This window comes from Chiloscyllium plagiosum, unplaced genomic scaffold (assembly GCF_037043375.1).
Source record: "Chiloscyllium plagiosum isolate Xiang-an unplaced genomic scaffold, Cpla_swu_hap1 HiC_scaffold_45, whole genome shotgun sequence".
Lineage (NCBI taxonomy): Eukaryota > Metazoa > Chordata > Chondrichthyes > Orectolobiformes > Hemiscylliidae > Chiloscyllium > Chiloscyllium plagiosum.
The window spans coordinates 35,066,389-35,090,218 of NW_028270183.1; the positions used below are offsets into that span (position 1 = coordinate 35,066,389).

A 23,830-nucleotide genomic window follows, 5' to 3' on the forward strand; every position below is an offset into this window, starting at 1 on the left:
AATAGGTGACTGCTTTAGGTAGAGGATTTGGATCGGGACAGTGTAGGAGGGTGAAAGGCCTGTTCCTGTGCTGTAATTTCCTTTGCTCTTTGTTCTAGTAATGTTTGCCTTGGTTCCTACCCCTCCCTCAACTTCTGCATCTATTGCCCTGTCCCTCTGGTTCCCCACCCCCTGTCACACTAGTTTTAACCCTCCCCAACCACTCTATGAAGTAGCCCTCCCCCCACCCGGCTCCAGCCCCCGCCAAAGACATCAGTCCCAGCCCTGCCCAAGTGTAACCCCTCCAGTTTGTACAGGCCCCACCTCCCCCTGGAACTAGTCCCAATGCCCCATGAATCTGAAACCCTCCCCCTCGCTCCAGCTTTCAGCCAGGTGTTCATCCTATATATCCTGCCATTTCGACTCTGAGAGGTGTGTGGCACTGGGAGGAATCCTGAGGTAACAACCTTTGAGGTCCTATCTTTCTTCCTAGTTCTCTATGTTCTGCTCTCAGGACCTCATCCCTTTTTTGTTCCCTGTTGTTAGTATCAATAGGTGCCATGACCACTGGCTGTTCGCTCTCCCCCCTCCAGAATGTTGTGGACCTGCTCCAAGACATCCAGGACCCGAGCACCAGGGGGCAGCACACCACCCTGGACTCGCATTTGCAGCCACAGAAACATCTATCTATTCCTCTTACTGATGAGTTCCCTGTACAGCATTTCTAGGCCTAGCTCGCCCTCCCTCTGTAGCAGAGCCAATCACAGTGCCATGAATTTGACTGTTGCTGTTATCCCTTGAAAGACCATTTCCCTCAAAACGATCATAGAGTCAGAGAGTCATAGGGATATATAGCACGGAAACAAACCCTTCAGTCCAACTCATCCATGAAAACCATCTATCCCAACCCAATCTAGACCCACCTGCCAGCACCTGACCCATATCCCTCCAAACCTTTTCTGTTCATACACACATCCAGATGCCATTTAAATATTGCAATTGTACCAGCCTCCACCGCTTCCTCTGGCAGCTCGTTCCATACACATACCACCCTCTGCATGAAAAAGTTGCCCCTTAGGTCTCTTTTATAAATTTCCCCCTCACCTAAACCTATGCCCTCTAGTTCTGGATTCCTCCACCCCAGGGAAAAGACTTTGTCTATTTACCCTATCCACGCTCCTCATGATTTTATAAACCTCTATCAGTACACCCCAATACTCCAATACTCCAGGGAAAACAGCCCCTGCCTGTTCAGCCTCTCCCTATAGCTCAAATCCTCCAATCCTGGCAACATCCTTGCAAATACTTTCTGAGCCCTTTCAAGTTTCACAACATCCTTCCGATAGGAAGGAGACCAGAATTACACATAAAATTCCAAAAGTGGCCTAACCAATGTCCTGTACAGCCGCAACATGACCTCCCAACTCCTGTACTCAATACTCTGTCTAATGTTAATCTGTTTTGCAGGGGAATAGCCACATGAAATTCCTGCACTGCCTGGTTAGCCCTCCTGCTCTGCCTGGTGGTCACCCATTCCCTTCCTGCCTGTGGACTGTGTGCCCCTGGTGTGACCACATCCCTAAACATGCGAACCATGACAGTCTGTCCATGGAAGCTCCACAGTGTCCCCGCTCCAACTCCAAAACTCAGGATCCCTGGATCTGTAGATGGAGCAACTTCCTCTCCCCATGTAATTCCCAGGCACTGGGAATGTGCCCACCTTCCCACATCGAGCAACAGGAGCAGACAACCACTTGGAGATCTCCTACCGTGCCTTACCTCTTTAACGTCATTTATCCTTACAATATCAAATACTACACTTTTAATACTACACTGAAGCTGCTGGTGAGCTCTGCTCCAATAACTATTTCTCAAAACTCAGCTGCTACTCACCAGCAACAGTTTCCAGATGTTGTTTCCGCTCGTGCTCCTTTACTCACCGGAACTCACTGCAACCGTCCTCTCTCGATGTTCAGTCTCCTCTGAACCTTGCTTGTCCTCCCTCTTTGGTTGGATGAGGAAGGAGTGGCAGAAATGCCACAGGAATGTCATGTTCGGGTTGACTGTTCCATAATGCCCTACACACCCACACTGCCTGCCAGCTCCACTCCAAGAGTGGACTTCATTTCAAAACTTTATTCATTAAAAGTCTTTGTCCATCCACATTCTCACAATATTCTTGCTGAATACAGACTACAAAATCCTGTTTGAGGCCATCGCCAGAATTCGGTTCTGTTCAGTTGCATATCAAGTAAATAAACAAAACATTGGACTCTGACTCAGTCTGAAAAACCAACGACCTCTCTTCCACCTACAACACTAATATTTACCTACACTGGGGGACTGGGAGAGTCCGGTTACTGAACAGTCCCCCATTTACCTTCAGCAGAAAGCCCTCAGATGGTAGTCTTTCCCCACTGTGCTTTAGCGGCAGCTGCTCTAAGCTTTAGCGCATCCCTCAGTATGTAGTCCTGGACATTGCAGTGTGCCAGTCTGCAACACTCAGTCAGGGCCAACTCCTTGTTCTGATAGGGGGTTGAAAATGTGTTGCTGGAAAAGTTGCTGGAACACTCCTTGTTTTTTTTTTAGATTGCATTACAGTGTGGAAACAGGCCCTTCGGCCCAATCAGTCCACACCGACCCGCCGAAGCGCAACCCACCCATACCCCTACATTTACCCCTATACCTAACACTACGGGCAATTTAATATGGCCAATTCACCTGACCTACACATCTTTGGACTGTGGGAGGAAACCGGAGCACCCGGAGGAAACCCACGCAGACACGGGGAGAACGTGCAAACTCCACACAGTCAGTCGCCTGAGGCAGGAATTGAACCCGGGTCTCTGGCGCTGTGAGGCAACAGTGCTAACCACTGTGCCACCGTGTCGTCTTGTTCTGATAGACCAGCACACCTTTCACTGAGCTAATGGTCCTCCAGGCACAGCCGGTGTGTGTGGCAGTGTCCGTCCCGGGGAACAGACTGTAGGGCGTGGAGTCCCACATCAAGGAGCTGCTCAGGACAAACCTCGACACACACCACTGCATCTTCCTCCAGGCTTCCTTTACAAAGGCACATCCCAGCAGGAAGTGTGTGACAGTGTCAACATCACCACAGCTACTTCGAGGGCAGTGTACGCTGGCACAGACCGACTGGGCATACATAAAAGATCTCACAGATTTGTCCCTGGGGATGGTATTCCACGATACCCTTCCCACCCGCACTGACAGTGAAATCCACTTCCAGAGTGGGAATGATCAGCCCCCAGTGCCCTCGGGTAGCATGGATCTAAGGGATAACATGCTTGAGTGAGAGAAACCTGCAGAAGAATCCAAGTCTGGGAATCTGCAGCAGCAGAACTTTAAGGAATAACACTGGACAAGAATCAGAGAATGACACATCCAGAGACAGACACTGGAACTGAATTTCAGCACTTATCAGGTCAGAGCCAAGTTGAGTTCTGAGATAAACTTAATTACTTGAAATCATTATTTCAGCCCCGGATTGTCTGTCAGATTTATTAATAAATAGCCGAATTAAAGGGAACTTGTGGTGATTTACCCACAACCCCTGTACAAAATGGGCTACAGGAAAACATTCAAGATGCTGGGCTGAGACCTGTTCAAACCTTCCCACCTCGCCCACATGCTGCTATCAGGCATGACCTGCACCTTTCAGATGGTGTGACCACGAACCTCTTGATTTCTGTTCCAACCTCTCCATCCCTACCATCACTCACACTCCTCTCCCACCAAACACTTCCTTTCTAATGTTTCACTTTCAGTCACTCGGGAAATGTCAGCTGTCCCATAACAGAAGTCCCAGAGCTAGAAAGTGAATGACGTCACACCACTGATGAAGGGCACTGTTAGATATTCTGAGGCTTGCAGCTTCAATCATGGCGATACACAACAAATGAAAGGATAGTGTGTCAGGAGCTGCCCCTGGTGAGTCGTCAGATGTTAGTGGACTGGAGCCAGGCAGGGAAGTTGATAGTTCATGTTCCAGCTGACAGTGGAGTAAGACACAGACAGGCTGTGCTACAGACAACTCTGAAGGGTCCTCAGTGGGACTGTCTGAAGGCACATACCGATCAGTATGCACAACCAAATGTTCAGTGCACTAACAGGCCTCCCCATGGCTTCCTGTCATTGTTTAGTTTTATAAAGGTATTTTACTCTGAACATTACTTGGAGGGCTTAAGTTTCAAAGGATTTTTAAAAAACTGATTTTTTTCACATTTTCTGGAAATACCTCAGCTCTTTTCTTTAAAAATGACAGAAAAATTCGTGGCGTTACTGATAGTGAGGAGGATATGAAAGGATGCAGCAGGATATAGATTGTTAGGAAAGTTGGCCAGAGAAATGGCAGATGGAGTTTAATCCAGACAAGTATGAGGTGATGCATTCTGGGAGGTCAAATACAAGAGGAAAGTATCCAGTAAATGGTTAAACCTTTAGGAGCATTGATAAACTCCGCAGTTCCCTGAAAGTGGCAATACAAGCAAGTAAGGTGGTAAAGAAGGTATATGCCTTGGTTACCTTCATTTGTCTGGGCACTGAGTGTAAAGGTTTGCAAGTCATGTTGCAAAACTTTGGTCAGGCCACATTTGGAGTATTGTGAGCAATTCTGGTCACCACACTAGAGGAAGGATGTGGAGGCTTTAGAGAGGGGGCAGAAGTGGTTTATCATGACGTTCCTGAAGAAGGGCATGTGCCCGAAACGTCGAATCTTCTGTTCCCTAGATGCTGCCTGACCTGCTGTGCTGTTCCAGCAATAAAGTTTCAGCTTTATCATGACGTTGCCTGGAGTGGAGTGTATTAGCTATAAGGAGAGTTTGGACAAACTTGGATTATTTTTAGCTAAAGCGTCAAAGGTTGAAGGGCGATCAGATCGAAGTTAATAAAATGATAAGAGGCTTGAAAAGAGTGGACAGTCAGAGTCTCCTTCCCAAAGTGGAAATGTCAAATACTAAGGGGCATTGATTTAAGGTGAGAGGGGAAAGTTTAAGGAAATTGTGTGAGGAAAGTTTTTTTACACAGAGGGCAGTAGGTACCTGGAACCCGCTGTTGGGGGAAGTGGTAGAAGCAGATATAATATCAAAGTTGAAGAGGCATTTAGATGGACAAATGAGCAGGCAGAGAATAGAGGGACTTGGACCATGTGCAAGCAGAGGGATTAGTTTCGAAAAGCATAGACACGGTGGGCCGATGGACCTGTTCCTGTGCTGTACTGTCTCCTATTAATTGTTTTTGCCCCCTGTCCTGCCATCTTTAATTCTCTGTGCATACCAAGCCCCTCTGCATCTGCACCCTGTGTAGCATTTAGTCTCTATTTTCGATTGTTTGTCAATTGTTATGAAGTTAAAGGCCTGTACTATACCTTTAAGAGAGAGAGGGAGAGAGAATGCTGTTCTGCACTGAAAGCTTTCAAGATGATGAGCTAACAGTCTCAGAATATTCTGGAAAATTGAAAATATGGAACATTTGCCTGTGAAATAGATACCTGAGTTGGTTGCTGTTTTGACAACAAGTCGAATGTAACCAATCAGTTTAAATTATGCCTCAGGATACTAAAACCAATCGAGTTTGAATTTATTGTTTAGCCAATCTCAAGCCAATGAGACAATCCGATGTTGGGGGTATAAACAAGGCAGGCATTTTGAAAGTCAGACAGAGTAACTGCCATCAAGAAAGACCCAAGACATGGAACATATTCATAGTAAAAAAGAAAGACGATGAACCAGGGAGACCTTCAGCTGAAAGAAAACAGACACCAAAGACACCAGCCGCTGTCTGAAAAGCTGATGTAATTTTAATAAGTGTTTTATTTGAACAGTATGTTGTGAATGACAAGGAGGCATATAATCAGGAGTTAAGAGAAAGGGGGGCTTAGTGCATAGTTATTTTATGCTCGCTTTTAGAGTTAAAGAATAAATTTATATTATTTTCTTTAAATAGTGGAATTTGGGAGTTCACTGTCACTCTACAAAAGAATGGTAGCAGGAAACTGGAGCCCATGGTCAAATGCACATGCCCACACACTTTGGCTGATATATTGTTGAAAACAGATTTTCCCAAGTACTTTTGCAGTATCAAAAGCAATAAACAGACACAAGCAGGATACTGATAAAACAGCGAGAATTTTATTAAATCAGTGATGAAGCAAAAACAAGATAATCAATGTTAAATTACTGAAAACGTTCTAACTTCCTGAAGTTCCCAGAAATACTTGTCTGTACACGCTGTCTCACATCCTCTCTCTGCAGAACTGGGTTTCATGCTGCTACTAAACTCTCCAGGCAAGAGTTTCATTTCCTCTTGAATATCTGTCGCCTGTCGGTAGAGTCTCTGCTGCTTTTCCAAGACCACTTCCAGGGTTATATACCTTTCTAGCACATTTCTAGAAAACCTTCCAAGCCCTTCAAACATAGTGCAGCTCTTAATTGTTGGAGACAGTTCTGATGTTCCATTCTGGGATAACAACTGTTCTGACCCAGGGAAGCTCTCAAATGAAAAAGCTCCCTTTGTTTCCAATGGCACAAGGTAACAGTTGTGCCCATTAGAATCATGGAACTGTAGGATCACAGACAGTGCGGAGAGAGGCCATTCAGCCCATTGAGTCCACACTGACCCTCAGAAGACCCTCCCACCCAGACCCAGCTTCCCAACTATTTCCCACGGCCAATCCACCCACCTGACACAGCTTTGGCCTCCAGGTCCAAGACTCCTGTTCACATGTTGACATTGTGGTCTGGTGCAGAGAGTGGGCAGAGGGTTTATTCGACAAGTCTTTAATCATTGTTCCTCAGGTCCCAGAATGCCACTTGGTTGGTCTATTCTGAGGCATGGGAGGCCAGCAGCCTGCAGATTACAAAACCCTACCTCAGACCCAGGGGACCCGAAGTGAGGCCGCCCATCCAGCTCAATGCCAATTGCCAAGGCAGAAGAACCCAGTTACATGCAAGTCAAGAATGGATTATCGTTTGTGCTCCAGAAACGTGAGTGATGCCACACTCTCACTGTTCCCTCAGTGTAACCAAGCTGCTGCAGAGACAGGTCACACAGGATGACCAGCTGCAAGGACCGACGCCACTGAATGTGTGTGGGCACCTTTCACTGTCAATAGAATCATATTCCCTCAGCACTGCACCTCAGGAGCTGGCATGGCCAAGTGAGCAAGAGATTAAACTCCCACTTGTCCTGTGCTAGGTTGAGGCGATGTCAATTGAGGTGAGGGGAGAGTGACTGCCTTTGACATTAGGTTTGCATTCAACCAAGTGTGGTATCAAGGAGCCCTAGTAAAACTGGAATCAGTGCGCATCAGGGGGCAAACTCTCCACTGGCGAGAGTCATACCTGACACAAAGGAAGGTGATTGTTGGAGGTCAGTCATCTCAGCTCCAGGACATTTCTGCAGGAGTCCCTCAGAATAGTGTCCAAGGCCCAACCATCTCCAGCTGCTTCATCAATGACCTTCTTCCCCCCACCATCATAAGGTCCGAAGTGGGGATGTTCACCAATGATTGCACAATGTTCAGCTCCATTCCCAACTCCTCAGATACTAAGGATCTGGAGCTGCTGGTGTTGGATTGAGGTGGACAAGGTCAGAAGTCACATGACAGTGGGTTAGAGTTCAACAGGTATATTTGAAATTATGAGGGCAGCATGGTAGCATTACTGACTCACAGTGCCAGGAACCATGGTTCAATTCCAGCCTCAGCTGACTGCCTGTGTGGAGTTTTCACTTTCTCCCCGTGTCTAGGTTTCCTCTGGGTGCTCCGGTTTCCTCCCGAGTCCAAAGATATGCAGGTTAGGTGGGTTGGCCATGCTAAATTGCCCATAGTGTTCATGGATGTGTAGGTTAAGTGCATTAGTTGGGATGAATGTAGAGGAAAAAGCTTTGGGGAATGGGTCTGGGTGGGTGACTCGTCAGAGGGTCGATGTGAACCTGTTGGGTCGATGGTCCAGTTTTCACACTAGGAATTCTGTAAAAAAAAGCTTTCGGAGCACTGCCCATCACCTGACGAAGGAACAGCACTCCGAAACTGTGTAATTTCATATCAACCTGTTGGAATATAACCTGATGTCGTGTGACCTCTGACCTCAGATCCTAAACCTGACCACGTCAAAATGCAGTCAGACCTCGACAACATACAGACTTGGGCTGACCAATTGCATGTAACACTGACACCAGACAAACCTCAAGCAATGACCATCTCTAACAAGAGAGCATCTCATCATCATCTGTGACATTCCATCACTGACCTCCCAACTATTGACATCCTGAGGTTTACTATTGACCACAAACTGAATTCAACTCGTAATACAAATATAGTTACAAGAGCAGGTCAGAAGTGAGGAATACTGCAGCAAGTTACTCGCTACAAGGCACAAGTCAGGAGTGTGATGGAATGCTCCCCATTTGCCTGGATGGTGCAGCTCTAACAACACTCACGAAGCATCATCCAAGACAAAGCAGGTCAGTACCATATCCACAAACATCCACTCCCTCCATCAGCAATGCATAGTCACAGCACTTTGTACCATTTACAAGATTCACTGCAGGAATTCACCAAGTCTCCACAGACAGCACATTCTGAACAAACCAACACTACCATTGAGAAGGACAAGAGCAGCAGATACATGGCAATATCACCACCTGCAAATTCTCCTCCAAGTGACTCACCATCTTGAGTTGAAAATGTACTGCCATTTCTTCATTGTCACTGGGTCAAAATCTTGAAACTCTCCCTCACCCCTTGGCCTCACCCCACCTCCTGCCTAATTGTGTATACATTCCACCCCCCACCCCTCCCAATAATGGGGTACATTTCCCCCAAATGTTACAAGAAGGCAGCTGCCCACCAACCTCTCCATAGAAAAAATCGCATTAAATGCTCACTCGGCCAGCAATGCCATGGCTGCTGGAGTGTCTCCTGAGTTGCAATACCCAGAGATATCTATCTGCTCTTCACTTCTCACTAAGTTTTCAACTACACAGACTCAGTCTCGTTCAGTTGCCTTTACAGCAATTAAACTGAACAGTTCTATTAAGCATGAAACTTACTTTACTTTTCGGAGTTCCCCGAGTCGAGGCACACTGAACCAATCCAGCAATATTCTTCTAGGACTTTCCTGAACACTCCACCTACACAGATTTCCATGAATCCCATGTTTTTGTTAAAATATGAACTGTTCTGAAAATGCCTTGAATAGAAGGAATTGCTATTAACTGAGAATGGTCAGCTGAAGACAACATGAAACACCCAGACGGACGAACCATTGTGTGATGAATTCTTGAGTTTTTATCTATTTATGTTTTTGTGTGAGTAAATGTGAAAACCCACTAATCACAGGTCAGTTTGAAATACAGATCTGACATGATTTGCTTGAACGGGGAGCAAGGGCTTAAAAGCCTCATGCTTTTATTCTTGAATCCTGACTGACAGTTGCATAGAGGTCTTTATTATCATGTCATTGTTAGAACTGGACGGCCTTGTTGTACCAGACATTGTATCATTTATTGGGTTTGCATTTTCAAATACAAGTTACAGCATATAGTGAAATACATGGTTGTTTCACACTTTTCATACATATATTTTAACAATTTACATGGATGTAATATTTAGAGTTTAAAAACATCACAAGGTTCAAAAGACCTTTGTCAGTGAAATAGGTGCACAGAGGCATGTTCCCATCACTTAGTCCCCTCACTATCCTGACTTGGAAATATAACACTGTTCTTTCACTGTCACTGGGTCAAAATCCTGGAATTCCCCCTGTCCAATGACATTGTAGGTAAACCCACAGCCGGAGCTATATATTCTGTGTAGGTGGAGTGTTCAGGAAGGTCCTGGAAGAATTCTGCTGGACTAGTTCAGTGAGGCTCGGTCTCGAGGAACTCCGAAGAGTAAAGTAAGTTCCATGCTTAATAGAACTGTTCAGTTTAACTGCCATAAAGGCAACTGAATGAGACTGAATATGGAAACTCGGTGAGAAGTGAAGCGCAGATAGATATCTCTGTGAGTTGTAATTCAGGAGACATTCTAGCAGCTAGTAGAGAGATTATTGTTGGAGTTAGAGCTGCAGAAAAGATTCTGGCACCACTAACCGGTTCCCCCTGAATCTTTGTGACCGACCTTGACTGCAGTTACCACTGTTCATAACCGGAGTCATGCAGCATGGAAACTGCAGACCCCTCAGTCCAACCAGTCCATGTCAAACATTATCCCAAACTAAACTAGTCCCACCTGCCTGCTCCTATCCCTCCAAATATTCCTTATTCATGTACTTATCCAAATGGCTTTTAAACATTGTAACTGTATCCATATTCATTACTTTCTCTGGAGGTTAATGTCACATACAAACTATTCTCTGTATAAACAAGTTGCCCCTTCTGTTGTTTTTTAAACCTTTCTCCTCTTACCTTAAAAATATTCCCCCTGAATCTTGAAATCCGGAAAAGACAGCTGCCATTCTATACCTGTCATGATTTTATAAACTTCTATAAGGTCACCCCTTAACCTCCTCTGCTCCAGTGAAAATAATTCCATCCTTTCCAGTCTATTTTTATATCTCAAACCCTCCATCCCTGGCTACAGTCTGGGAAATCTTTTCTGAACCCTCTCCAGTTTAATATAACTGAGCAACCGGAACAGGACTCTGCCAGGAGTGGCCTCACCAATGTTATGAATAATGAAATAAATCAATTGGTCCGAAAGGCAGTGTGACCATCCCTTTAACTGATGGTGTTATTGACTCACACTGAAAGCCTTGAGGAAAAGTTTGAAGTGAGGACGTTGAAGCGCGCATAGTGAAACATTGAGGAATTGACAAGGAAGGAGGTGTCTGATTGAGAAATGGTGTTTTTTTCTTGTAAAATGTAGGTTCTCTGTAATCAATCTCTGCTGGCAATCATCTTATTTATTTTGGCCAATTTTCTGTCAGACCCAATTTCTCCAGCTCTGGGTCAACTTCAAACGTCCCGTGGTTTCATGCCCACAGTCAGCGGTGAGCACTGGGGACAGTAGCAACATTTTAAAACTGCAAGGTCAGATCTAATGTAGGTTAGGCAACTATGGGTCCTGGTTGTTAAACAGCGAAGAGGGTGAGAGAATGGGATTGTATGTGTGAAGGAGTGGAGAGTGTGATGCTGGAAAAGCACAGCAGGATTCCTGATGAAGGGCTTATGCCCAAAATGATGATTCTCCTGCTCCTCGGATGCTGCCTGATCTACTGTGCTTTTCCAGCACCATGCTCTTAACTCTGATCTCCAGCATCTGCAGTCCTCACTTTCTCCTGTGTGAGGGAGGATCCCTCTTTGTTGGTCATGTCCCATGAACATAGTGGCTGCTAGGCCATTATAGTGCACATGAAGGGCAATGCCAGTGTTTGTCTGGGTGCACAGCGACCTGTTAAAGATGACCTGGTCCAAGGATGCCCCTCTTGAAGTGGATGTCCAATGAATGGCAAATTCTCCCAGGAAGATGGTCTAAAATTGGATGAGGGAAGCATAATTAGTTACGTTTAGTTAGACTGGAAGTGCTGGAGCAAGAGAAGGCCATTCAGCCCCTCAAATCCACATATTTAACATCATCATGGCTGAATATAGAATATAGAACAGTACAGCACAGTACATGTCTTTCGGCCCTTGATGTTGTGCCAGCCTTTTTTCCAGCTCTAAGATCAATCTAACTATCATCCATGTACCTGTCCAAGAGTCACTTAAATGTCCCTAATGTGTCTGACCAGACTGCCACTGGCAGGGCATTCCACACAACCGGCATCACATCTCGGTCTCTAACTCCACTTTCCTGCCAGCTCCCCTTTAACCCATTATTAATTAAAAAGCTGTCTATCTCTTCGTCAAATTTACTCAATTTCCCAACATCCACCCTACTTTGGGGAAGTGATTTAGCAGATTCACGACACTTTGAGCGAAGTAATTTCTCCTCATCTCTGATTGAAATCCACTATTCACCACCACTTCTCGATCCCTCATCATCAGAGACCCCTCCCACCCCAATGAAAATCTCTTCCAACCTCTTCGGTCAGGTAGAAGATACAGAAGCTTAAACACACGCACTGACAGGTTGAAGAACAGCTTCCTCCCTGCTGTTATTCTTCTGAATGGACCTGGCTCATTTCCGATTGAACGTTGTCCTTGTTTTTCTGTGCACCCTCTTGGCAGCATATCTTTGTATCCTTTGCCCTGTTCGATGGTTTTTGTATGTTATGCTCTCCCTGCACTGTGCTGTACTTAGTGACAAGGGACAAAAGTAAATCAAATCAAATCTCTCAATTTGCCAGCCCTAAACAGTAGACAATATTCCAGCACAGTCTCACTAATGCCTTCTACAAATGCAGAAACATTTCCTTACCTTTTTACTCTATTCCTTCAGCAATAAATGCTGAAATTCCATGAGCCCTCCTTCCTCCCTGCTGAATCTGCAGACTGGTTTCCTGTAATTCCTGCATGAGGACCCCCATACCCCTCGGCATTAAAGCAATCTGAAGCTTCCCGCAATTTCAGTTGATCTTGGTTGCTCTTTTCTTTAATGGGAATCAGCTCGAAAGGTTTCCCCACACAACTAGGAGCACAATGCTTGAGTTGGCGTTGACACTGTCAATGAATCTGGTTGATGGAGTTGTAGAGTCATAAAGATGTACAGCGTGGAAAGAGACCCTTCGGTCCAACACGTCCATGCTAGCCAGATATTCTAAATTAATCTAGTCCCATTTGCTGCATTTGGACTGCAAAAGTGGGCGGCATGGTGGCACAGTGGTTAGCACTGCTGCCTTACAGCGCCAGAGACCTGTGTTCAGTTCCTGCCTCAGGCGACTGACTATGTGGAGTTTGCACATTTTCCCCGTGTCTGCATCGGTTTCCTCCGGGTGCTCCGGTTTCCTCCCATAGTCCAAAAATATGCAGGTTAGGTGAATTGACCAGGCTAAATTGCCCGTAGTGTTAGGTGAAGGGGTAAATGTAGGGGAATGGGTCTGGGTGGGTTGCTCTTCGGAGGGTCGGTGTGGACTTGCTGGGCTGAAGGGCCTGTTTCCACACTGTAAGTAAGTAATCTAGTCTATATCTCTCTAAACCCTACCTATTAAATTGCCCTTCCATATGCCTTCCATGTCCTCTGGCAGCTCATTCCATACACGTGCACCACCCTCTGTGTGGTTGTAATGAGTTGCCTTTCTATTCTTCCAGGCAGAATGGATAACCTCACACTTACCCACATTAAACTCCATCTGCAAAATTGGGGTCCATTTGCCAAACCTATCCAGACCTGTTTGTAAATTCCGTACTTCACTGCACCTGACTTTCTCAGCGTTTTAGTGTGACCTGAAATTTGGCGAGAATATGTTTTATCCCTGCAGCAAGTCAAGGTCCAACAAAACCTCTGGCCAGGCCTCACACAGAGAGAAACCCTCCATGAAACCCACCAAAACTCACACTTCGCCAAAGAAACCGAAGATTCCACTTGAGTTCCAAACAAACATTGGATGATCAGCTGCAGTTACGCAGCTGACCTTCCTGTTGTGAAACAGTGACATCAGTCACTTTCTGCACAAAAAACAGAATTACATGTGAAGAAGGAATGAGAAATCATGACTACAGCCTCCAATTTCCTCTCTCATTTCCTTCAGTACTTTCAGCAGAGCCTAGTGACTCATTCATGTTGAGTTGCACTAGTTCATAAATATCCTTTCTGGCTATTTCCAGCAATTGTCTCATTTCCTCCATTTACACACCTTCCCGTGACATGGGAAATCCAGCAACAGGACAGATTGTTTACTCTGCTCTGTATCTATCCACTTTGTGGCTCAATGGACATAACCTCTTCCTAAATGTTACTTTTTATACATTTCATCTCTTTGGAAACTTGCAAGTTTAAACTAAAGTTCACATCTTCACATCCATTATGTGCCTTTGTTGTTTCCTATTACTGTGATAACTGTGGTCTATCTCCACAGCTAATCCCTAAATCTCGAGCTCTTTCTGTCTGACATTAAAAACCATACCCCCAGTGACTAGAGATTTTGAATGTTGTGTTTGGGGTGGGACCAACTGGTCTCTTGAGATCTAAAGTTACACTTGCCTCTGTGATGCTGATGTGTTTTCAGACTTTTCCTGTAGTATCATGTCATTCCCAGGTCTGATATAGAGATTCTTTGTTGCTGGAATTGGAAGAGATTGGATGTATACCCCTTATTTATCATGACCCCGACATCTGAAGTCACATTTTGTGATGAAAACAGCCTGAATTTGAGGAATAATCTGCATCAGGACAGTTTGATTTATTCCTGGTAAGTTCTCAGTTGACTGGGTTTTGGTGAGCCTGTGAGCACATATTGAGATAGTCACAAACACAGGGAACAGCTGTCATCAGGATCTCTTCTTGCTGGCTTCATATGACAGTCCTCACTTGAATCATCTCGGTCTCCTTTTTCCACATCTCCTTTATGCTGTTCGAGATATGTTTCCTCCAAATTATTTACCATACGCCAGACACATGAAGGCATATACAATCAAGATACTATGTACACAAAGTTAGACATTCTAAACTGGCCCACAGGCAGAGAAATTGGGCCTGACAGAAAATTGGCCAAACTAAATTAACCAGCAAGGCAAAAGTGAGGACTGCAGATGCTGGAAATCAGAGTCTAGATTAGAGTGGTGCTGGAAAAGCACAGCAGGTCTGGCAGCATCCGAGGAGCAGGAAAATCAACGTTTCGCCCTTCATTAGGAACAGCAGCCAGCAGCTATCGGCTGCAGAGAACAGTGAAATCCGAGGTCAAAGCGGTTACTAAGGTTCGGGGGGAAGCAGTTACAGCCAGCCTGAGGTCTGTGTGAGGAGAAGTGTCAGCCCGAACTTCCTGAAATGGTGACTCCTAGCCCAGTGCTGGGGGATGTGCACCTTACACCTCCCCTGACATGGCAACAGTGAAGGGGGTTGGTGCCAACCCATTGGACGTTTTGAACGCTGCCCATTACCCCATTGGCTAAAGGCCACAGAGCATTCCGGAAGATCTGGGGTGAGGGGGATAAGGACATAATTGAACTACAAACTGAGTTCTCTGTCCCTGTGTTTACCTCGCTGACAAGAACACTTAGATAAAGTGTTTTCAATTAGATATTAACTGGTCCATGTGCCCCTGGGTTGTCTTTGATTAGAAGGGTTGGTCTAATCTCCGAAGTTGAACCCCACTAACCTTGAACTCTTGCATATTCAGGCCTGAGGAAGTGCTGGAGATCAGAGCTGAAAAATGTGCTGCTGGAAAAGCGCAGCAGGTCAGGCTGCATCAAAGGAGCAGGAGAATCGACGTTTCAGGCATAAACCCTTCTTCAGGAATGAGGAAGGTGTGCTAAGCAGGCTAAGATAAAAGGTAGGGAGGAGGGACTTGGGGGAGGGGTGTTGGGAATGCGATAGGTGGAAGGAGGTTAAGGTGAGGGTGATAGGTTGGAGAGGGGGTGGGGGGCGGAGAGGTCAGGAAGAAGATTGCAGGTCAAGAAGGCAGTGCTGAGTCCGAGGGTTGGTGGGGGGAGGGGAAATGAGGAAGGTGGGGGGAGGGGAAATGAGGAAGCTGGAGAAATCTGCATTCATTCCCTTGTGGTTGGAGGGTTCCTAGGCGGAAGATGAGGTGCTCTTCCTCCAGGCGTCATGTTGCCATGGTCTGGCAATAAAGGAGGCCAAGGACCTGCATGTGCTTGGTGGAGTGGGAGAGGGAGTTAAAGTGTTCAGCCACGGGGCAGTTGGGTTGGTTGGTCCTCATTCCTGAAGAAGGGCTTATGCCCGAAACGTCGATTCTCCTGTTCCCTGGATGCTGCCTGACCTGCTGCGCTTTTCCAGCAACACATTTTCAGCTCTTATCTCTGAGAACAGGCAGGGCTTTGTGGACGAGTGTGTATAACTCCCCATCATTCATCAAGCAGATATTTTGCATTTGTCTGCGCAGGGGAAGATACTTTGAACATTCCATTAATACTAACATTGAAGGCAGAAACAGAGGTAAGCCTGGAATTAACATTTCAGGGGTTAGCTCAGAAATGAGTAAACAGCCTGCCCATCACTCTTTCGTTCAGTGATGTGATTATCTGAAGTGGACATACATTGAAATTGCTATGGTAAGCTTGAACTGTGTCAGATTAGAACATAGAACATAGAACAATACAGCACAGAACAGGCCCTTCGGCCCACGATGTTGTGCCGAACTTCTAACCTAGATTAAGTACCCATCCATGTACCTATCCAAATGCCGCTTAAAGGTCGCCAATGATTCCGACTCTACCACTCCCACGGGCAGCGCATTCCATGTCCCCACCACTCTCTGGGTAAAGAACCCACCCCTGACATCTCCCCTATACCTTCCACCCTTCACCTTAAATTTATGTCCCCTTGTAACACTCTGTTGTACCCGGGGAAAAAGTTTCTGACTGTCTACTCTATCTATTCCTCTGATCATCTTATAAACCTCTATCAAGTCACCCCTCATCCTTCGCCGTTCCAACGAGAAAAGGCCGAGAACTCTCAACCTATCCTCGTACGACTTCCTCTCCATTCCAGGCAACATCCTGGTAAATCTTCTCTGCACCCTCTCCAAAGCTTCCACATCTTTCCTAAAGTGAGGCGACCAGAACTGCACACAGTACTCCAACTGTGGCCTAACCAAAGTCCTGTACAGCTGCAACATCACTTCACGACTCTTGAATTCAATCCCTCTGCTAATGAACGATAATACTCCATAGACCTTCTTACAAACTCTATCCACCTGAGTGGCAACCTTCAAAGATCTATGTACATAGACCCCAAGATCCCTCTAGGCCTCCACCTGACTAAGAACCCTACCATTAACCCTGTATTCCGCATTCTTATTTGTTCTTCCAAAATGGACAACCTCACACTTGGCAGGGTTGAACTCCATCTGCCACTCCTCAGCCCAGCTCTGCATCATATCTAAGTCCCTCTGCAGCCGACAACAGCCCTCCTCACTGTCCACAACTCCACCTATCTTCGTATCATCTGCAAATTTACTGACCCACCCTTCGACTCCCTCATCTAAGTCATTAATAAAAATTACAAACAGCAGAGGACCCAGAACTGATCCCTGCGGAACTCCACTTGTAACTGGGCTCCAGGCTGAATATTTACCATCTACCACCACTCTCTGCCTTCGACCGGTTAGCCAGTTATCTATCCAATTGGCCAAATTTCCCTCTATCCCATGCCTCCTGACTTTCCGCATAAGCCTACCATGGGGAACCTTATCAAATGCCTTACTAAAATCCATGTACACTACATCCACTGCTCTTCCCTCATCCACATGCTTGGTCACCTCCTCGAAGAATTCAATAAGACTTGTAAGGCAAGACCTACCCTTCACAAATCCGTGCTGGCTGTCCCTAATCAAGCAGTGTCTTTCCAGATACTCATAAATCCTATCCCTCAGTACCCTTTCCATTACTTTGCCTACCACAGAAGTAAGACTAACAGGCCTGTAATTCCCGGGGTTATCCCTATTCCCTTTTTTGAACAGGGGCACAACATTCGCTACTCTCCAGTCCCCTGGTACCACCCCCGTTGCCAGTGAAGACGAGAAGATCATTGCCAACGGTACTGCAATTTCCTCTCTTGCTTCCCACATAATCCTAGGATATATCCCGTCAGGCCCGGGGGACTTGTCTATCCTCAAGTTGTTCAAAATGTCCAACACATCTTCCTTCCTAACAGGTATCTCTTCTAGCTTACCAGTCCATTTCACACTCTCCTCTTCTACAATACGGTCCCTCTCGTTCGTAAATACTGAAGAGAAGTACTTGTTCAAGACCTCTCCTATCTCTTCCGACTCAATACACAGTCTCCCACTACTGTCCTTGATCGGACCTACCCTCGTTCTCGTCATTCTCAGGTTTCTCACATACGCATAAAATGCCTTGGGGTTATCCTTGATCCTATCCGCCAACGATTTTTCATGCCCTCTCTTAGCTCTCCTAATCCCTTTCTTCAGGTCCCTTCTGGCTATCCTGTATCCCTCCACTGCTCTGTCTGAATCCTGTTTCCTCAACCTTATGTAAGCCTCCTTCTTCCTCTTTACCAGACATTCAACCTCTCTCGTCAACCAAGGCTCCCTCACACGACCATTTCTTTCCTGCCTGATAGGTACATACATATCATGGACACGTCGTATCTGCTCTTTGAAAAAGTTCCACATTTCCACCACATCCTTCCCTGACAGACTATGCTCCCAACGTATGCTCCTCAAATCCTGCCTTACAGCATCGTAATTTCCCTTCCCCCAATTATAAAATCTACCTTGTTGTGCGCACCTATCTCTCTCCATAACCAAGGTGAAAGTCACAGAATTGTGGTCACCATCACCAAAATGTTCACCCACTAACAAGCCCACCACTTGTCCCGGTTCATTACCGAGTACCAAATCCAATATGGCCTCCCCTCTGGTTGGACAATCTACATACTGCGTTAGAAAAGCTTCCTGGACACACTGCACAAACACCGCCCCATCCAATCTACTTGATCTAAAGAGCTTCCAATCAATATTTGGGAAGTTGAAGTCGCCCATGACTACGACCCTGTGGCTTCTGCACCTTTCCAAAATCTGTTTCCCAATCTGTTTCTCCACATCTCTGCTGCTATTGGGGGGCCTATAGTAAACACCCAACAAGGTGACTGCACCTTTCCTATTTCTGACTTCAGCCCATACTACCTCCAGAGGCAGATCCCCCTCAAACTTCCTTTCTGCAGCCGTTATACCATTTCTAATTAGCAATGCCACCCCCCATCCTTTTTTCCCACCCTCCCTAATCTTACTGAAACACCTGTAACCAGGAACCTCCAACAGCCATTCCTGTCCCACATCTATCCACGTTTCCGTGATGGCCACAACATCGTAGTCCCAGGTACCGATCCACGTCTTAAGTTCACCCACCTTATTTCTGATACTCCTTGCGTTGAAGTATACGCACTTGAGCCCATCTCTGTGTCCGCAAGTAGTCCCTGTCAGTGCTACCTTCTCCACAGCCTCCCTACAGTCTTGGGCATCCTGACAAACAGCTAACCTACTTGCTGGACTACAAGTCCGGATCCCATCCCCCTGCCAAATTAGTTTAAACCCCCCCGAAGAGTGCTAGCAAACCTACCCCCCAGGATATTGGTGCCCTTCTGGTTCAGGTGCAACCCGTCCTGTTTGTACAGGTCCCACCTTCCCCAGAATGCAGTCCAATTGTCCAAATATCTGAAGCCCTCCCTCCTACACCAGCCTTGCAGCCACGTGTTCAACTGCACTCTCTCCCTATTCTTTGCCTCACTGTCACGTGGCACCGGCAACAACCCAGAGATGACGACTCTGTCTGTCCTAGCTTTTAGCTTCCAGCCTAACTCCTTGAGCTCTTGAATGACCTCCCCACCCCTCTTCCTACCTATGTCGTTGGTGCCAATGTGCACCACGACTTCTGGCTGCACACCCTCCCCCTTAAGGATTCTGAAGACACGGTCTGAGACGTCTCGGACCCTAGCACCCGGGAGGCAACAAACCATCCGTGAGTCTCGCCCATGTCCACAGAACCGCCTGTCCGTCCCTCTAACTAGAGAGTCCCCTATAACTAGCGCTCTCCTCCTCGCCCCCTTTCCCTTCTGAGTCTCAGAGCCACAGACCCCTTCACTGCAGCTTACACCTGCAACGCTGTCCCCCCCAACAGTTTCCAAAGCTGTATATTTATTTTTTAGGGGAACGACCACAGGGGAACCCTGCACTGCCTGCTTCTTCCCCTTCCCACCTCTAACTGTTACCCAGCTACCTCTGTTCTCCGGCGTAACTATGTCCCTGTAGCTTCTATCAATCACCCTCTCAGCCTCTCGAATAATCCTCAGTTCATCCAACTCCAGTTCCAGTTCCCTAACTCGTTCGGTGATTCTGTATCAGGATCCAATTACAGAGAGATATTTCGGTGTCACTGACCAATAGTCATCAAAGTGGGAATGCAGGGGAGCGAGACTGTGGCCGAACTTTAAATGATATATGTTAAAGCATTCTGAAGCTTTTGATGTGTCTTATTGCTGTGAGAAATGAAGCTGTACTGAAAATTAAGGTCACCTGAGACTAATCAGTGACTGGGATTCTCACTGGGTTACCCTCATTGCTCAGACTTGTGAGTATATGAGTTGGGAGGTCATGTTGAGGTTAACCTACGTTGTACCAGGAATAAAGAGCATTTCTCAATCAGGATTCCTGAAGAAGGGCTTATGCCCGAAACATCGATTCTCCTGTTCCTTGGATGCTGCCTGACCTGCTGCGCTTTTCCAGCAACACATTTTCAGCACCCATTGATTCTAGTTTTGCGAGGTGTCCTTCATGCCACACTTGGTTTAATTCAGTCTTAATGTCAAGAGCTGTCCCTCTCCCCTCCCCTCTGGAATTCAGCTCTTTTGTCCGTGTTTGAGCCAAATCTGTAATGAGGTCAGTAGCTGAGTGACCCTGGGGAGCCCAAACTGGGTGTCACTGAGCAGGTTCTTGCTGAGCAGGTGCTGCTTGATAGTGCTGTTGATGACACCTTCCATCACTTAACTGATAATGGAGAGTAGACCGATGGGGCGGTAATTGGCCAGGATGGATTGGTCCTGCTTTGTATGTACAGGACAAAGCTGGACAATTTTCCACATTGTCGGGTAGATGCCAGTGTTGTAACTGTACTCAAACAGCTAGGCTAGGGGAGCGGCACGTTCTGGAGCACATATTTTTAGTACTATTTCCGGAATGTTGTCAGGGTCCGTAACCTTTGTAGTATTCAGTATCTCCAACTCTTTCTTGATATCCGTGGAATGAATCGAATTGGTTGAAGCCTGATATCTGTGATGTTGGGGACCACTGGATCATCCACTCAGCACTTCTGACTGAAGATTGCTGTGAGAGCTACAGCCTTATCTTTAACACTGAGGTGCTGGGCTCTTCCATCATTGCTTCGCTGGGATATTACCCTTCCCTTCATTTAACAGAATGTTGCTTTTTCCCTTCTGGCTGATGTGCTGATCCTGTTATGCTTCTCTGATGCTGAACAAACGATCAGAATATGACAATGTCTGATTTTGTAGCTATGCTGCTGGTCCCATTTCTGGAACACTGTTGTGGCCAATTTGATTACCGTATATTCACGTGTTGAAGCTGATCTCATGTAGAAGTCGATCACTTATTTTTGGCCAAAAACTCTTGTATTTTCCATATATCTTGTGTAAAAGTTGACCCCACAATATCACATCATTAACCTCTCACAAGGGAAACTGTATGTTCCTGTTAACCCACTTAAACGAAATCACCTTCGTCCATTCATACCAGTAACTCTACTCATCACCCTTTGTTACTATACTGCATCTCTATTCATTCATTCATTCAGTCATAACTCTCCTTAGCCAACTTAGTTCACTGGAGCACGTTTTAATTCATTCATTCATTCAGACTGTATTGGGTCTATCTGATACTTGTAGTACTGGTGTCATTATATCTTAATAAAAGTGAGATATATTAGTGATATATATCTTTAATTATTTAACAAGTTTGTTACTGCTGCTGAGATTCATAACATAGGAGAGTAAATGGGAGGGAAACGGAAGAATTTGGCAGGCAAGTTCAAGATACTTACACATTCAGAATTTAATAAATCTTTCACTTTTAGCGTGCCATTATACCAGGCTATGACATAGTTGAACAGTGGGATTTTGCAGGATTTCAATGAATCTTTGACATGCTAAATTTTCATCCTGGAATGTATGAATATACTTTCCTCCCAGGAATTCAATCTTGTTTCTTTTGCTTTTACCCTGTAATTCACTTTCCCATAATTCATTGTTTGGGATTTATCTGGAAATGGAATTCATTTATCTGGGATTAGTTGTGCAATCAAATTGACTTCTGCTAATATTAGGTATCTTGATTGCAGCATGAATTTCAGCCCCCCAAAACTAGTACCAGATATTAGTCAACCCTATTTACCTAACCTGCACATTGTTAGTGGAAGAACATGCAAACTCCACACAGGTAGTCACCTGAGGCTGGAATCGAACCCAGGTCCCTAGCTGTATGAGGTAGCAGCGCTAATCACTGAGCCACTATGCTGCCCCATTCCCTTGTCAATGATGGTGTAGTTTATTAAACATGCTCTGTGCAGGCGAAGGCAGTATCCAAACAAATGAAGTTCTGTTCTGTGACAGCGTAATTGACTACAAATTGACACAATCTAACATCTTGAGCTATAGATGTTTAATATAATTTATGTTGAAAAGAATTATGCTCTTTATCACTTTGGCTTTAGGAATCATCAGGGTAAAATATATAGAGGGAGAGATGAGTTTTGAAACAGGGAACAGAGCAGGGATTTCTTTCCTGCCATCACTAATATAAGTAAATGTACTTAAATGTGTTCCTGTCTTTTTAACATCATCTGCCTGATTTTCCTCTGAGCATTTGCTCAGGTAACTAATGTGATAAGTGCAACTGCACAATTTTTTTATTTCACATGCATTGCAGAAACAAGATAATAAACCATCAATTCACAAAAAGATGACAAAACATAATGTTCTACAGTCTTAGGAGAGGACTCAACAGAAGGAAATGCAGACTTCATTCGAATTCTGTGTGTGTCAATAATTCATATCTTGGTCACATGGAAATCAGAACTAGATAGTAGATCGAGGATTCATCACACATCCCTAAGCAAGTCAGAGGGTATTAGGTTTGCTGGAAGGCAGGGATTTATATTTGAGCCGAATCCCTGGCAGAAATATGGAATTAGAGTCAGTACTAACACTGTAATATCAGGCCATGGTAACAGTGCAATAACAAAGGCATTATAGTGAGTAAGCTACCACTGGGGCAGTAAAACCAAGGTCAGCTTTCACTGCTCAGCAAAACAATAACATCCTTTTGGTTTTGTGGGGAGGAGAGGAGAAATATAGATGCTGCATGATGCTCACAATGCTCAGAAATTCTGAGAGGTTTGTTAGGTCAAAGTTGGCTCAACAGCAGGAGCCAATGGTTACAGGAGCAATCGTTATGTTCCTGGAAGGCTGTCTGCATTGGGGACCCTTCCAGGATAAACACTGCATCCCTTACATTGACATCTCAACATATTGGGCTCGAATGTAATAGCACGGTTAAGGGACAAGCAGACAACACAAATAATTATTGGGCTTTCTGATAGTAAAGTGGAAGACCAAGTGCTGCAAGACCAAATCAAAAAAACTGACCATTTTACGGAAAATGTTCAAGTGATGTTTTATTCGGTGAAGTGTGGAAAACCGTAGTTTTGAATGAAGAACGACTAAACAATACTAATTAAATGGCATAGTGACAATAAAATTGAAATCTAAATCTTGGAAAGTGTCAGGGTACTCAGTGTTCTTTAATCTTACCCTCACAGATTGCTGATGGTATCATAACACGTCGATGAGTTAACTCAGAAGGATATTAACCTGTTGGCCAGGTTCTGGAGCAGAAAAGCTGCCATTATTTGGAAGATCTGTACAAATCATAAGCAAAATAGAAAATAAAGTCAAACAATCAGTTATGTTCAACACATTAAAGGAAATAATCGATCATGTTTGAGGAGTACAAAAGCCATGCTTTAGTGTTTTGTCCGCAATGGCTAACCGGCAATTGAGAACAGCTTGGCTTTGGAACTGTAGAGTGTAAACGAAATACAATTATTCTGCATGTGCACACAGATATCATTTGAACAGCTGTCACTGAGATAATGACCCTTGCCAAGGTCGGAAGGTAATCCCGATATTCCTGCTTGATTCAAATTCCCCACATTCCCTTTCACAACACATCACACAACC

General features: G+C 45.3%; 1 protein-coding gene and 1 long non-coding RNA gene across 3 annotated transcripts in view; both read right to left on the reverse strand.

Moving 5' to 3' along the window:
• Positions 1–2,196, reverse strand: part of LOC148136466 (hepatic lectin-like) — a 38,726-nt gene extending 36,530 nt beyond the window's left edge. Inside the window, exon 1 of one of the 2 annotated variants that reach the window (XM_087983170.1) lies at positions 1,920–2,196. The gene's annotated coding sequence lies outside the window, so the exon portion shown is untranslated. Of the gene's footprint in view, positions 1–1,872 lie in introns of both variants that reach the window. The other variant, XM_087983169.1, reaches the window with a different exon arrangement.
• A 7,290-nt stretch (positions 2,197–9,486) lies between these two features.
• The window catches only part of LOC148136467 (uncharacterized), a 58,923-nt gene continuing 44,579 nt past the window's right edge, over positions 9,487–23,830 (reverse strand). Inside the window, exons 2-3 of the long non-coding RNA XR_015754393.1 lie at positions 23,402–23,508; positions 9,487–11,472 (exon numbers count right to left, since the gene is read on the reverse strand). This is a non-coding gene — a long non-coding RNA (uncharacterized LOC148136467). The remainder of the gene's footprint in view (positions 11,473–23,401; positions 23,509–23,830) is intronic.